Below are 14289 nucleotides of genomic sequence, written 5' to 3'. Positions count from 1 at the left end.
ACCTTATAGTATTATTTGATTTAGTTTCAAACGTACGAAAATATTTTTTTCGATATAATAAAATTTGAATATAAAATGTTTTTATGAATTTTCAATGATATGAAAATAAAAATAAAGATAAAATAAAAGTTTCTAATGAGCACTAAAAGATACAACATTTCATCTCAAGATTACAAGTTAAAATGATGGAAATCACTAAACCTACGCACTTGTACGAGAAAAATCATAACTAAATCATACTGACTCGAAAAAGGGTGATTCCGGTGTCCAGATGTCCGTAACTCAAAAATCTACAACTTTCAAGAAGACACCATACGCGGATCGCGTACCCATCTACGCGAAATGTGTAATGTTGTGAGAACATATTTTGTGGCAGCTTCACTGTTTAACACGTTTATTATTTATTTTAATATTATATTATATTATTATATTATTTATATATCTATATATATATGATCGATCATAATTGTTTTCTAGCTATCTATCTCTCACACTCTCTCTATAATTATATTTATTATAATTATTATTATTATTATTATTATTATTAGTATTATTATACATAAAATACTACGACGAGGCCATGAGCGAGTTATTTCAAAACGTGTTTTTCGAGCAGGATAGAGTTAAGGAAATTATGGGTTATAGCTATGGAGGTTATGGGTATTGCTTGGGGGTTATGATCATGAGTCAAAGGTCAACCTAGTGTTTATCATCTCCGTCGCGTCTACGTACTTTTCTGCAATATTGAATCTCAATATTGATACGTGAGCACTCATAACCTAACTTTTATATATTAATAGTGTATCCCTGACTAGTGCTCGAATATATAGGATTATGCATGCTTGTACGTTTGATATTGTCGTTAGATAGGTTATGTTGAATTTTGAATTAGATACACATGCCACTGAGATAAGGTATATGATATGCATGTCATTGGAAAGCTAGCAAAAAATTAAAAACTTTTCATTTAGAACTCATGTGATTCCGATGAACGGATTAAAAGATATAGTCAACTGAATAAATATTAATTTTAGTATTATTGTTAAAATTATTATTATTACTATCATCGTTATTATCGTCGTTATAATTATTATCTAATTATTATTATTATTATTATTATTATAATTATTATTATTATAATTATTATTATTATTATTATTATTATTATTATTATTATTATTATTATTATTATTATTATTATAATTATTATTTTTATTATTATTATCATTATCGTTATTAATAAAATGTATTATCATTAAAAATTGTTATTGTTATTATTAGTATTGTTATTATCATTAAAAATTATTATTAATATTATCATTATTATTATAATTATTAGTACTATCATTAATAGTATTATTATAATACTTATTAGTATCATTATCATTAAAACTAATATTAGTATCAGCTAATTATTATGATTGCTATTATTATCATTATTATAAATGCGATATAAAAGAAGATTAAAAGTTATTAAACAAATCGATTAGGAAATAACGAGTATGAGTATCATGATGAAATTAAAATAAGGTAAGATATTGATTTAGAAAAATATCATTTTCATTATTTTATCATTACTATTACTATTAAAAGGATTATTAATATTAAAACTATCATTTTTACTAAATCTATTATTGTTAATAGAATTATCATTGTTATTATAAAATATCATTTTAATTATCATTTTAGTATTAATATTAATAAAAATTATCATTTTTAATAGAATTATTATTTTTATAAAATATTATTATTATTATTACAGTTAATATTAAAAAGTATCGTTATTATTAAGATTATCATAATTAGAATTATCATTTTATCATAATTAATATCATCTTTAGTAAATATAAATATTATTATTATTATTATTATTATTATTAGAATAATAATAATTATTATTATTACGAAATAATACAACTTTTACTTATTATGGTTATTATCGATATTATTTTAATAAATAAATGTGTGATACAAAGATATTTTTACCACACGTAATATAATTACATTAATAATACATACCACTATATTTTTATGACATCAAGTAAATTTTATAAATTTTATTACTTGAGATATATAAAAGTATATTTTTATCATATATGAATTTTAATATAAATTTTTATTAGTAATAAATGACTTGTATTATTTTCTCTAATAAAATCTGATAAATATATTTAAATATATAAAACGACTATATTTAAGTTGTATAATAATCATGTATAGATTTTGGAAGCCATGTTGGGTCAAGTTGACTTTTGCATATTAGTTTCGAGCATTAGGATTGTGATACACTATGACTTGATCTAAATTGTTAGACAGATATTAATCAACATATAAATATATATACTAATATAGGTTCGTGAATCCGAGGCCAACCTTGCACCTGTTCAATGACATCATATGTAATTTTACTACGAAATATAGTATTGTGAGTTTCATTTGCTCCATTTTTAAATGCTTTTGCAATATATATTTTTGGGACTGAGAATACATGCGCTTTTATAAATGATTGACGAAAATAGACACAAATAATCGAAACTACATTCTATGGTTGAATTATTATACCGGATATCGCCCTTGTTGAACTTGGTAGCCTAAGAATTGGTGTTTATTATAATTGCCACCAATTGACGCAAATCCTAAAGATAGATCTATGGGCTTTGACAAGCCCCAATCAGAGAATTTGAACTGCTTTAGTACTTTGATGTTTATATGTTTGGGGATATTCTAGATGCATTTTGTTAATGTCGGTTATCAGGTGTTCAATCCATATGAATGAATTTTAAACACTTGCGAGTGTATGATTATTGAATAAATGAAATCTTGTGGTCTATTAAAATTGTGGAAATGATTGATTACAATAAACTAATGAACTCACCAACCTTTTGGTTGACACTTGAAAGCATGTTTATTCTCAGGTATTAAAGAAATCTTTCACTGTGCATTTGCTCATTTTAGAGATATTACTTGGAGTCATGCATGGCATATTTCAAAAGACGTTGCATTCGAGTCGTTGAGTTCATCAAGATTATTATTATTATGTAAATGACAGATTAGGTCATTTATAGTTGGATATTATGAAATGGTATGCATGCCTGTCAACTTTCGATGAAATAAAAGTTTGTCTTTTAAAAACGAATGCAATGTTTGTAAAATGTATCATATAGAGGTCAAATACCTCGCAATGTAACCATATGTTATAGTATTTGTCCTTATGGATTAGGACGGGTCGTCTCAGTAGAAGTAAAAATATTCTTCTTGTGGAAGATAGAAAAGAAGAATGACTTTATATATAGTCAATATAATAGCAAGGATCAATACAGGATTGAGCATATTAACGGATCTTTTGGAAGTAGGAATTAAGGAAGAAAGTATAAGAGAGGTGAAAATAATGGAACGGAAGAGGTAAATTTATAGTGAAATATCAGACATAGCAATCGAGGCAGATTACCACATTTAATTAAAGAAGATCATAATTTCCTTAATTACCGAAGAATCAAATCTTATTACGAAGATTTTATTTAAATTCCTTGAATTCTGGAAATCAACCGTCACTACATCAAAAGTTAAGATGAACCTTTAATTTCCTCATTTTGCTCTTCTGCGATAGTTTCACTCATACTCTTCGAGTAATCGAATTATTTTATTCATATTACTCAATGATGATAAACTCTATTCCACTCGTATTCGTCAGGAAAATATTCTTGTTGTCAACCATGACGACCTCAGTCAAATTTCGGGACGAAATTTCTTTTAACAGGTAGGTACTGTGATGACCCAGAAAATTTTGACTTATTTTTAAGTCAAATCTCTAGATGATTTAATAATTCTGACACGATAAGCAAAGCCTGTTAGGTTGAGTCTCAAAATTTTTGAACTGTTTTCATAAATTCATTTAACCTTCGACTATTTTCGACGATTCACGAACAACTATTATAAATAGATATATATAAGTATATAAAAATAAATATAAATATATATAAATTCATTTGGTTTACCATTAGAACTAGAATACATAATCTCTAAAACATTTAGAGATTACTTAATCGCCATATCGAACGAAGATAAATGATGTAAAATGATACGTAGAATGATGATTATGTTCGGGGTACATAATGAGATGTTGAGGCGTGTGATGTTGAAACTTGAGTTGTTGGTGGTACTGTTGGTGTCAGTGATGTTGCTGAAGCTGGTAAATTTTGCACCATATTTTTCCAAGACTATATTTCAAGCACGAAGTTCGCTGACTTCTTGTATTACTCCGGGATGATTGTCAGTCGGAATGAATGGATGAATAAGGTTTAGAATTTTTGATAGAATATAATCGCAGTGAGATATTCGGGAAATGAGGGTGAAAATGGTGTTTCGGTGTGGTTCGTCGGCAAGTGCCTCAGGCTCTTCACCAAGAGGTGAATTTGGTTGATGGAAAGGATTGCCTTCTTCTCGTCTCCATTAATTAAGTTGACTACGAACTCATCATATGAATTGGGGATGGTTGGTTGGTTGATTCATTCTGGTGATGCTGCTTTCGGAGCTTAGGTGAACGTCCACGTCGGAATAGCTGTCGGAATAACTATCGGAATAGCTATCGGAATTCGAGGGACTCGAACTGGTTGAAGGATTCATCCCGTACAATCAGATGAAGAATTTTCGATAAGAAATAGATTATAGGATGTAGATTGGTACCTTGCAATACATAATTTACATATGCATATATAATACTAAAATCCCATAAGTTACGGAGGAATCTACGGAAGTTGCCAGGCAAAGTCTACAATAACCGATATGCTAAGATATGAATTAGCAGATACGCTAAGATACGAATTTTGTCTATACACTATTTATGCAATTATTGCAGTAAGATGTGTCTAGACTAAGAATGATAAGCAGGTAATTTCCTAAGGATGATAAGCAGATGATTTCCGACTAGAAATGATAAGCAAAACTTTTGACATGCAGACACGGTCGAAGTCCAGACTCACTAATGCATCCTAACGACTATCAGTTAGACATACTAATGCAAGACCTGGTTCACTAAGACCACCGCTCTGATACCAACTGAAAGGACCCGTCCTAATCCATTCGGACAAAGTCCACATCGATTATAAACGATTCACAATAATTGATTACATTGCGAGGTATTTGACCTCTATTTGATACATTTTACAAACATTGCATTCGTTTTTAAAAGACATACTTTCATTACATCGACATTTGACGGCATGCATACCATTTCATAATATATCTAACTATAATTGACTTAATAATAATCTTGATGAACTCAATGACTCGAATGCAACGTCTTTTGAAATATGTCATGAATGACTCCAAATAATATCTTTAAAATGAGCAATTGCACAGCGGAAGACTTCTTTCATACCTGAGAATAAACATGCTTTAAAGTGTCAACCAAAAGGTTGGTGAGTTCATTAGTTTAACAAAAATAATCTTTTCATAATTCTAATAGACCACAAGATTTCATATTTCCATTTCTCATAAACATACGTCCCATGCATAGAGATAAAAATATCATTCATATGGATTGAACACCTGGTAACCGACATTCACAATATGCATATAAGAATATTCCCATCATTCCGGGATCCTCCTTCGGACATGATATAAATTTCGAAGTACTAAAGCATCCGGTACTTTGGATGGGGCTTGTTGGGCCCGATAGATCTATCTTTAGAGTTCGCGTCAATTAGGGTGTCTATTCCCTAATTCTTAGATTACCAGACTTAATAAAAAGGGGCATATTCGATTTTGATTATTCAACCATAGAATGTAGTTTCACGTACTTGTGTCTATTTCGTAAAACAATTATAAAAACAGCGCATGTATTCTCAGTCCCAAAAATATATATTGCAAAAACATTTAAAAAGGGATTAATGAAACTTACTATACTGTATTTTGTAGTAAAAATACATATGACGACATTGAACAAAGCAGGGTTGGCCTCGGATTCACGAACCTATATCAGTTTATATATCAAATAATATTATAAGCATGTAATGGTAATAAATCAAATATTAAATATAATATATATATATATATATATATATATATATATATATATACATATATTAGTAGTTATAAAGATAATTATATAAGTCTTATTATTTTATTTTATTTTTATATCAATTATTAAATTTTTAAAAGGTAAGTTTTTAACGTTAATAGTTATTATTGTATTTTAACTATTGTACTTCATAATATATCATTTATTATAATGTCCTAATATTATAACTATATTATAATTATTATTAATGTTCTATATATAATATAATGTATTAAATTTATATATATCTATATATATAATTATTTTGATATTCATGAAAATTCTAATAATAATAATGATAATAATAATATTAATGATAACATCAATAATATCAATAATAGCAATAATAATATCTTTATCATAAACAACCTACATTTATAATAATTATACTTATATCTTAATCATAATTATATTCATAACTATTATTATATACATCAAGTTTTAGTTCATAATATTTTTCACATAATTAAAACATATATGGTCATTAAAACTGTACAAGAATTTCTTTTCATGTTCTAACCATAATTCTAATACTTTTAACATCGCTTCTGTACACACACTTCATTAATTTATCAATTCAATAACTTTGCTATAATTCGAATAGTTTAATTTTGTCATCTTAAAATACAAAGTATAACTAATGTATCTTAATCACAATAATCTTTTCAGTTTCCATTCATTAATATTTTATAAATCTTTTACTCCAAATCGCATTATCTAGTAATAATATTAACGATTAACGATAACACTAATAATAATTATTATAATTCCAATAATAACAATAATAAAAATAATATTAACAACAACAATAATAATAATAATAATAATGAAAATGATAATAGTAATAATAATAATAATAATAATGAAATTGAAAATTTAAAAGTGTATACCCTCTTTTAAAGCTTTTCCCAAAAATATTTGTCCATGACGGGACTCGAACCCGTGACCACTCGTTTCCCCAACACCCATACAAACCACTGCACCGCCGATTACTTTTCTGTTTTAAACCCAGAATTAATTTTATTAACCCCTGTAATTCGTGTTCATCCTCTTCTTCAAACAAACCAAGAACTCACCAAAATCAAACCTCACAATTAATAACAACACATCTTCCTCAATTGGACATAACGACTTGTAAATTTTTGATATTAAATTAGTACAAGCGAAAAAGAAAAAAAATATAAAATAAAAATATAACAGCGACTGTTCGTCGATGTTGAAAAGAAAGAAAAAAAAATTTTGATTTTTGATTTTGAAAACGTTTTAGCTAAAACTCTCTACATGAAATACATTGTAAATCCTCTTTATAAACTTTCTAAACCATTAATTGAACTTGAATCTGCAACTAGGAATCGAATTTTATGAAAATCAAACGGTTTGACTTTTGAACTCGAAAGTTTGACTCGAAAATTCGAAGTCGATATAGCGAATTGAGATTTGGTAATTTGCAGAAAGTTTGAGTGTATGATTCCTTACCTAACTGCAATTCTAATTTTTGAAATCGATTTGAATTTAGACGTTTGGTAAAAATGAGGTAATACAGTGGTATCGTCTAAAAGTAAAAAAAATAAAAAATAGATGTGCTGCTTATCTTTTCGATTCTGTTTAAACTTTGATTTTTAATTGAAAGGATGATGTTTATGATTAATCACAACAGTTTTGTAGTTGAATAATAGAGGGTAAAGGATCACGAGCCAAATAGAAAGACAGGAAAAAAAATACTGATAATTGATTCAGTGTACCTATGTCTTTATATTTTATTTATTTTATATTTAATTAATATAATTAATTAATAATTATATTATTAATATTAATATTATAAAAAAAATATATCAAAATAAGACTAGTAGAAATAATAATAATATCAAAAAAAATATCAAAATAATACTAATTATAATATTAGTGATAATGATAATAACTTGTATCTTAATAACAATAAGAATAATAAATTTTAATATTAATGATTCCTTAATGATAATTGGTAGTAAAAATATATCTAATAATAATGCTACTAATAAAACAATTATAACAACTTACATGTTTTAAATTTTTATATCTATGTATAATATATTATAGCAATATTAATAATACATATACTAATGTTTAATGATGATAGTGAAAGTAATAATAGTATTAGTACAGCATTTATATTTTGATATATTAATATTATGTATTATGTATTATTTAATAATAACATATATTTTTTTATATTTATACATTTTATCGATATACATACAATAATATTTATGTTTATACATCATATACATATTAAAATTACTATATATAATTATAATTATGTTTTACATATCAAGTTTTATTACTTAGATGAATGTATTAAACAATTAAACTCTAAGCATAACCTTATTCATTTAATACTTTGTTAATCATTGACAAATTATGTATATTCAAAATCATTTACATTCAGCATACCCTTTATAATAACTTTAACAATTAAAATAAAAAAATTAAGTTATTTTAAGTTATCTTTTATATAATCAAATTACATCATAGTTTAAGTTATAATATATAATTATTATTTATATATACATTTTATATGTAATACAATGTTATAATAATTATACATATAACTCGTATATATATTTATAGCTTCATTTTAAATTACCCTTTATTATTTTGTATCTTATTTTACATCTCTAATTTTAAGGTTTAAATTATATTTTATATTTTCAACTTATTATATATACTTACATTTATATATATACATCTATATATACACAATTATTCGTGAATCGTTTCGAGAGTAGTCAAAGGTCAAATGATTACATGAACACAGTTCCAAAGTTTTTGAGACTTCAATATTACAGACTTTGCTTATCGTGTCGAAATCATATGAAATTAAGTTTAAATTTGGTCAGAAATTCTCGGGTCATCACAGTACCTACCCGTTAAAGAAATTTCGTCCCGAAATTTGAGTGGGGTTGTCATGGCTAACAATAAACATGTTTTCATGATGAATATGAGTTGATAAGTAGTGTTTTATCATCATTGAGTAATACAGGTGAAACAATTCGATTATTCGGAGAGTACGAATGAAGTTATCATAAATTAGTAAAATGAGAAATAAAGATTCGTCTTAATTTTTGACGTAGTCACGATTGAATTCCGAATTTCAAGGAATTTAAAGAAAATCTTCGGAAATCTAAAAGATTTGATTCTTCGGCGAGTAAGGAAATTAAGATCTCTATAATTAAATACGGTGATTTGCCTCGATTACTCTGTCTGATATTTCCAGTATAAATTTACCTTTTCCGTTTCATTAGTTTTCACAACTTCTATACTCAATTCCTAAATTCAAAAGATTGTGAAAATGCTTAATCCAGTTCTGATTCTTGTTCTTATCCTCACTATCGCAACAATCATTCTCCTTTTCCAATTACCACCGGAGGAATCTGTTTTCTTCTACTTCGCCCTTGGGGTTATAATGTTTCTAATTCTCCCATGTCTTTATGTTGCGATAAACATTGATATACACGGTTTGTAATTCCCGTGTTTGTAATTGGCTTCATATTTTTCTTTTATTTTTCGTAGTCCCTTCTTCTATTTTCCATAATCATTGTCATCCCCAGTTAATGCTCTCTTTTATTTACTGCGATTTATACCCCAATTTCTATTTCGGAGCTTTGCACCTTCGTTTCTTCTTCTTGCGATTAAGCACCGCTTGTAATGGTTTAGAATTCGCAGATATAAACTTCGGAATGAACATTGTTAATGTTCTAAGAAAGAAATCGTAATGACATGATATGATTTGTCAAATTACCAGATTCATTGAGAATAGAACTATCAAGAATATATTTTCTTGATATGTTCAGAAATTTATCAGAATGAAAGAATTATGTAACATGACACATGATGACGTTATAATCTGTGAATCATCATGTTCCATTTAGAAACTCAGCATGACTTACTGTAATATAATCACATTGATCAAGTGTCATTATATTATACTAACTCATGCTTCAGTTTCCAACATTACTTCAATAACATTCATATTTTAAGCTCGAAAGTTTACAGAATATAGAAACTAACAGTTTCTATATGATGTAACACTGATAGCACGAAGAGATTATGATTTCAGATAAGAATAGTTATAAAAATATCTTCAGAAATATGGAGGATATTTATAATGAATGATACGATAATATCTTAGAATATCTAAGATCAGAGGATGATGGAAACTATTGTCTGCAAGGGTTTAGAGTAAGGAGCAAGATATTCGCTAAAGACTTTAGCAGGTATTGAATCCTTTGAAGTCAAACTTATTCTTTGTGATTTGTCCACGGCTTTCTTCATAGTTTCGCATAATCTGCTTTTCGGTACTAAATTTTCTATTGAATGTTTCCAATATAATAATACACAAGAAGCACGAAGAGGTATATAATTTTGGACGAGAATATTTATGAAAATATCCTCAGAAATATCGAAGATATTGATGATGATATTTTGGAATTTCTAAGTTCGATGGTTGATGGAGAAAGATTTTCCTCAATATTTTAACATGACTTCGGAGCAAGATATTCTCTAAAGATTTCAACGGATCCGGAATTATCTGGATTGTTTGAATATAGGGTACGGTCCTTGTATTTATCCTTGGTCTCCTTCATGGTTAACTTTATCCGTTTTCCAGTTCCAACGTTTCTGAGCTTTTCCAACATATTATTCTTTATCATCAAGCTTCCGACGACTAAGGTCGTTTACGGTTGCCTACAGTTTCTGCTGCTTCATTCAGCTTTTTCAACATTCAGAGTATTGATTTGTAGACTGAGTGCTTTTCAGAATTTCATAATGAAAGTTCATATTTCTAAGAGATGAATGTTATACATATAAATGTTGATGTAGATATGCTGTCAGTTTTCAAAGTACTGATTGCTGATTCCCGATAATTGGTATATCAGTTCTCGTTACAAGATGCGGATAAGTATATGATAGGGTTTCAATGAATAAATACAATGATTTGTCAGAGAGATCTAAGCTAAGAAGCAATGAGGTTGCTGGTACGTCTGCTAGTAATATGGTGGAATATAAAAAAATTCTCCGGTATCAAAAGGGTAATCGTATATATCATGATTATAGTAAAGCTACTTCGAATGAAAAGTCGAAGTTGACTTGCTGGAGCTGTGACAAAATTGGCTACTTTGAAAAGGGATCGCAAAGTTATTTTTACTAATAAATGCCAAAGGATCTGACGCGGCTACGTGTTAAACTTTTACTCAGTTACCGAGAGTTTCTCAGGTTCATAACTAAATGCATAAATCTTTCCCTCCGTAGATGAAGTGCAGTTGGTTCATCCTCTCGATTGAGGTGTTTTCAGGAATTATGACAGGTTTGAACGCAGATTGTGATCGTCGAGATACAATGAGGTTTAAGATGAAATCAAGTGGCAAACTTGAAGAATTATTTAGTTTCATATGTTATAATTAATATTTTAATTCATTTTAATTGTCCAATGTTGGTAGTCCACAGTTAGCAATTCAATAGTTCATATATAGTTTAATATATAATATTTGAATTAATTAATACGTATCGTGACCCGTATTCGTCTCAGACTCGATCACAACTCAAACTATATATATTATTGTAGAATCAACCTCAACCCTGTATAGCTAACTCCCGCATTACTGTATATAGAGTGTCTATGGTTATTCCAAATAATATATATAGATGGGTCGATATGATATGTCAAAACCTTGTATACGTGTCCCGGTATTTAAAGTGCATAAAATAAATAACAGAAATTAAATGACGATAAATAAAGTGCGTAAAGTAAATAACAGAAATTAAATGACGATAAATAAAATTGTGAGAATGTAAATTGCGATAAATAAACTGCGATAAATAAATTGCGATAATTAAATGGTAATACAGAATTAACAGTTAGCTAGGAACAGTTAGCTAGGATTTTGTTAGCGTGGATTCTTAATAGAATTTCATATTGTTAATTAATCTGTTTCTAATCAATTTTTATTGTGTCCATTATTTCTTCATTATGCCACTTGTTGGATTCTGATAGGTCAAAATCCAAATATGTAATTGGATGAATATGGTTATTCTGTAGTGAACGGATTTGTATATCGGTGGATGTAAGTAGGCTAGTATATGACTGTTGAAACAGATTCGAAGAACGTACAATGTAACTTATTAATGTGAAATTTAAATAGTCCTCAGGTATTACCTACCCGTTAAAATATTTTCACCATTAACAGTTTGTACAAGAGAATTTTTAATTACAATCTTTATGAAAACATATATACATATATATTTTCTTCGGATGTATTCATGGATTTAATGAGTTAATATGATATTAAATTCATTTGGTTTACCATTAGAACTAGAATACATAATCTCTAAAATATTTAGAGATTACTTAATCGCCATATCGAACGAAGATAAATGATGTAAAATGATACGTAGAATGATGATTATGTTCGGGGTACATAATGAGATGTTGAGGCGCGTGATGTTGAAACTTGGGTTGTTGGTGGTACTGTTGGTGCCAGTGATGTTGCTGAAGCTGGTAAATTTTGCACCATATTTTTCCAAGACTATATTTCGAGCGCGAAGTTCGCTGACTTCTTGTATTACTCCGGGATGATTGTCAGTCGGAACGAATAGATGAATAAGGTTTAGAATTTTTGATAGAATATAATAGTGGTGAGATATTCGGGAAATGAGGGTGAAAATGGTGTTTCGGTGTGGTTCGTCGGCAAGTGCCTCAGGCTCTTCACCAAGAAGTGAATTTGGTTGATGGAAAGGATTGCCTTCTTCTCTTATCCATTAATTAAGTCGACTACGAACTCATCATATGAATTGGGGATGGTTGGTTGGTTGATTCATTCTGGTGATGCTGCTTTCGGAGCTTAGGTGAACGTCCACGTCGAAATAGCTGTCGGAATAACTATCAGAATAGCTATCGGAATTCGAGGGACTCGAACTGGTTGAAGGATTCATCCCGTACAATCAGATGAAGAATTTTCGATAAGAAATAGATTATAGGATGTAGATTAGTACCTTGCAATACATAATTTACATATGCATATATAATACTAAAATCCCATAAGTTACGGAGGAATCTACGGAAGTTGCCAGGCAAAGTCTACAGTAACCGATATGCTAAGATATGAATTAGCAGATACGCTAAGATACGAATTTTGTCTATACACTATTTATGCAATTATTGCAGTAAGATGTGTTTAGACTAAGAATGATAAGCAGGTAATTTCCTAAGGATGATAAGCAGATGATTTCCGACTAGAAATGATAAGCAAAACTTTTGACATGCAGACACGGTCGAAGTCCAGACTCACTAATGCATCCTAACGACTATCAGTTAGACATACTAATGCAACACCTGGTTCACTAAGACCACCGCTCTGATACCAACTGAAAGGACCCGTCCTAATCCATCCGGACAAAGTCCACATCGATTATAAATGATTCACAATAGTTGATTACATTGCGAGGCATTTGACCTCTATATGATACATTTTACAAACATTGCATTCGTTTTTAAAAGACATACTTTCATTACATCGAAAGTTGACGGCATGCATACCATTTCATAATATATCTAACTATAATTGACTTAATAATAATCTTGATGAACTCAACGACTCGAATGCAACGTCTTTTGAAATATGTCATGAATGACTCCAAATAATATCTTTAAAATGAGCAATTGCACAGCGGAAGACTTCTTTCATACCTGAGAATAAACATGCTTTAAAGTGTCAACCAAAAGGTTGGTGAGTTCATTAGTTTAACAAAAATAATCTTTTCATAATTCTAATAGACCACAAGATTTCATATTTCCATTTCTCATAAACATACGTCTCATGCATAGAGACAAAAATATCATTCATATGGATTGAACACCTGGTAACCGACATTCACAATATGCATATAAGAATATTCCCATCATTCCGGGATCCTCCTTCGGACATGATATAAATTTCGAAGTACTAAAGCATCCGGTACTTTGGATGGGGCTTGTTGGGCCCGATAGATCTATCTTTAGAGTTCGCGTCAGTTAGGGTGTCTGTTCCCTAATTCTTAGATTACCAGATTTAATAAAAAGGGGCATATTCGATTTCGATTATTCAACCATAGAATGTAGTTTCACGTACTTGTGTCTATTTCGTAAAACAGTTATAAAAACAGCGCATGTATTTTCAGTCCCAAAAATATATATTGCAAAAACATTTAAAAAGGGATTA

Source organism: Rutidosis leptorrhynchoides, chromosome 7 (genome assembly GCF_046630445.1).
Source record: "Rutidosis leptorrhynchoides isolate AG116_Rl617_1_P2 chromosome 7, CSIRO_AGI_Rlap_v1, whole genome shotgun sequence".
Classification (NCBI taxonomy): Eukaryota; Viridiplantae; Streptophyta; class Magnoliopsida; order Asterales; family Asteraceae; genus Rutidosis; species Rutidosis leptorrhynchoides.
The sequence above is the reverse complement of the archived record's forward strand: the minus strand, read 5'-3'. Positions refer to the sequence as shown.